Here is a 3,906-nt window from a genome sequence, read left to right as displayed (position 1 = left end):
TAGTTGCTTTAACATATAGAAACATTAAATTAAAAAACTTTAAAGAGAAAAATGATCAAAATTAACGGAAGAGAGACTACTCAACAACTATTACCTATGATACAATTACAACATCATGCCCTAAGATAGAACTCCTTTGATAATTGGTTCTACAAATACATCCTCCATTTCAACCTTCTACTACAAAATTTAAGAAATCCAAATCAATAATATAAAAGGATTTGGAATTATGAACAAAAACATGGAAAAATGGATATCATAAGATCTTTTCGAGGTTTGTTGTTTTCTAAGAACATGGAATGAGTAAGTTGATTTCCCAAGTCTTCACATACATTACAGAACTCAGTTGATTTTTTGGCACACCAGCAATACCTGAAATCATGACAAATAACATCCGTTGAGTGTTCACAATATTGACGGCAAGTACAAAAAGCTACAGCAAGGAAGAACAATCCACAAATAATATTTGGAAATAACCTGTTTTTTAACTGGGAGGGGTTGATCAAAGATTTCTCTATGAAAAAGACGAATCGGAGTTTGAAGAGGGGGAAGAAGAAGGAGCCCTCGACCCGCAACAGATAGAGGAAGATTTATTCAATCACATAGTTTGGGCTCCTAGAATATGGCTCCCTTGGGGCTTTCTATTAGATTGTATCGAAAGGCCCAATGAATTGGGATTTCCCTATTGGTCCAGGTCATTTCGGGGCAAGCGGATCATTATGATGAAGAGGATGAGCTTCAAGAGAATGATTCGGAGTTCTTGCAGAGTGGAACCATGCAGTACCAGACACGAGATAGATCTTCCAAAGAACAAGGCCTTTTTCGAATAGGCCAATTCATTTGGGACCCTGCAGACCCACTCTTTTTTCTATTCAAAGATCAGCCCTTTGTCTCTGTGTTTTCACATCGAGAATTATTTGCAAATGAAGAGATGTCAAAGTATTCACCGGTGTATACAACTGTCAATCAAAAACTACAGTTCTACAAACTATACCAGTAATTACTATAGAACTCATGTATATGATATTTTCAACATATAACATAGGAAAGATTCAAACATATAACATATAATATTTTCCAAGCATTTTCAAAAGACAAATGGGGTGCTCTCTATCATCAACTGGTACTGGTACCGTATTCCCATTCCCAAATGGTTCCAGCCAAAATGGAAGATCTGAAACAATTAAATTACTGGTACTGGTACTGCTCAATTAAAGTTGCTTCCATATGAAAAAGAAGGTTGAAAAGTTGACATTAATCCACTCACTTAACAAATTATACCAGTAATTACTATAGAACTCATGTATATTTTATATTTTCAACGTATAACATAGGAAAGATTCAAAGCTAGATGGGATTTTCTCTATCATCAACTGGTACATAGGAAAGATTCAAAGATTCATCCACTCATAAAAATCAACTACCCAAAAAAAAACTAAAATGGGTCTTTAGACCCACCGCCACCCAAAAGTCGATTACTCAATTTCAGTGTCTGAACGATGGATCTATTCCAATGCTTCTTAAGTAAGTCTAGAATGAATCGAAACTGAAGATACAACTCTAAGATCTTTTCACATACGAATTTAGTTTCCAAATGTAAAGACATTGTGTCTTTTCATTAATTGATCACCTTTCTTTGCAATGGGACTTGTGAACTTACTGTTTTAGCCAATATATCCAGCTTCCGATCACATTTCATTCTCTTTGACTGACTGGGTGATGGACATGTTTAGGGAAACTTTGTAATTTTTTTCACATGTACTGTATAAAATAGGTACTTAGTAGTACTGCTTGTAAGTTATGCTTTATAGTGATTTAACTACTTAGGATATAGGGTTACCCAAGTCAAGTAGCATGCCAACATCCATTGCATGCTTTACCAATCAACTTAGTAGCAGTTGGTTCAGAAAGATTATGATCGATATCAACTGATTATGAACATGCAAGTTTTACGAAAACCGACTCTTTTAAATGAAAAACATTGCTTCTTATAATAATATCCTACTCATTTAAAGAGCGTAGGGGATGGTTATAAGTACAGATTACCGTCTCATGCTACCATGTCTTTAGAATGCATACCTAATTTATTGTGGCATGCCTAATTAGATTACCCCATACCCAGGTAGCCTTTTAAGTAAAACATATCATCATAGTTTGATCCTAACCACATGTCATCATTCCTCAAACCTCACAAAAATGTGTGGCATCAGAGATTAAGCTATTTCAAGGAAACAAAGCAACATGATATTCCATAAAATGCCAAAAGATGCTGGAAATTGCTTACAGACAAGTCTTGCCACTAAAGCAAACCTCTCATAACCTCCTCAAACCCACCCCTCCAGTTACTTGCACGAGAAAAAAAAAGAGATAATAATGAGAACCTGATACGTCTACCATTTATAAAATTTCAGTTTTCACCAGCTTGGGAAGTTTTTTGCCATGTTCATTCTCTCCATTTTGATTTGTTAGTAAACTTTAGTTTCCACAAGGCACAAACTAATAATTATTCAAAGAATCCATGTGAAAGAAATTTTCCAAATATATTGCTTTCCACAAACTTATTAGGGCAACTCCAATCGAACGGCAAAACCTTAGTTTTGCCGTTCTTTTGGATCCAATCGACTTCCAAAAACACTAAATCTATACCCGTTGCTGAAAATGAACGGCAAATATGCCGGGGAGAAGAAGAACGGCATCTTGCCAAAGTTGGTGGTCCCCACCATCTTTTTTCAATATTTAATATTTTTAAATAAATTATAAATAAATAAATAATTATAAATATTAAGTTTTAGGTTTTTATATTTATTATTTAATGTGGGGTCCACAAATTTAGTGTTTTTTTAGAGTGTGATTGGAGTTGAGTTTTTTTTTTTGGTGTTTATGAGTCCACAAGATTTGGTGTTTTTGGTGTTTTTTTAGTGTAATGGTTGGAGTTGCCCTTATATATTTTTCCGTTCTTACAAAACAATTTGATCTATATCTGTAAAAAATCTCGGTCTCATTTCTGAAAGAAATTTTGGTTCGTTTCTTTAACAAATTCATAACTTGGACTTAAAAAGCAACAAGTCAAAACTATATACAACACGAATAAAAATAGTATACGGTAATTACTTTCTATCGGCTAACAACAACAAGAAGATATTCCAAAATCTGAACAAAATTATACAAAAGAACTTACCACGGAACCGTTAGGTTGTTGTGAATCACTACTATTGCTGTTTCTCGAAAAATCCTGGTGTTGAGATTCAGCTCTCCATCTTAATTTTCCTCTGCTAAACGTTCGATTTCTAGGAAGATATAGCGACGAAGAAGAACATGATCGTAACTGATTACTTTGACATAATGCAAGAACAGATGATGACGAAGAAGAACGTGATGATTAAAATGGAGTTTTCAATGTCAAAAACGACATTTGCAAAGATTTTGGTATGAAATTGAAAAGGTCTTTCAGAATAAAAACCCTAAATACTGTCTACAATTCCATTAACGAGATTAAACCCCAAGGTATGGAAGATAGAGGAGGAGGGTAGGGAAATGGAGGTACGGATCATGTGTTTTTACCTGATTCGAGTAGGGGAGCGACGGAAGAGGAGCGATGGATGACGATGGAAGCCTGAAGGAAGATGAAGATGGAAGCCTGAAGAAAGATGACGATGGAAGCTTGAAGATTGGCACGGAAGAGGTGCGATGGATTGATATATATGAGATTGAATCATTAATGGAAGCTTGAGAAGTCATCTTGGGGAAATCAATTTGAGGAGGGAACCTAAAATCAATTTGAATAGTCGTCTTGGGAAGCTAAAAGCAATTGAGGGGTATGTATTGTTGGGAGTGATTGAGCTGTTAATAAATACTTTGTGTTTTAATTCAAGATTTTAAGATTTTTAAAGGTATTTTGGTCGTTTA

The 3,906-nt window shown here is 34.8% G+C and overlaps 1 long non-coding RNA gene across 2 annotated transcripts; it reads right to left on the bottom strand.

The window, feature by feature from the left end:
* Positions 1–277: 277 nt before the first annotated feature.
* LOC112523534 lies at positions 278–3,638 on the bottom strand. Of its 2 annotated transcripts, none has more exons than XR_003070276.1 (3): positions 3,562–3,638; positions 3,179–3,287; positions 278–372 (listed from the first exon to the last, which is right to left on the bottom strand). It is a non-coding gene; the product is annotated as an uncharacterized LOC112523534 (long non-coding RNA). The 2 variants fall into 2 exon arrangements; XR_003070277.1 differs by lacking the exon at positions 278–372 and adding an exon at positions 869–893.
* Between the last annotated feature and the right edge of the window lie 268 nt (positions 3,639–3,906).

The sequence above is a fragment of the Cynara cardunculus genome, assembly GCF_001531365.2.
Source record: "Cynara cardunculus var. scolymus isolate 2C chromosome LG 12, CcrdV1, whole genome shotgun sequence".
Lineage (NCBI taxonomy): Eukaryota > Viridiplantae > Streptophyta > Magnoliopsida > Asterales > Asteraceae > Cynara > Cynara cardunculus.
Note: the sequence above shows the minus strand (reverse complement) of the source record. Positions and strands in the feature narration are given on the sequence as shown.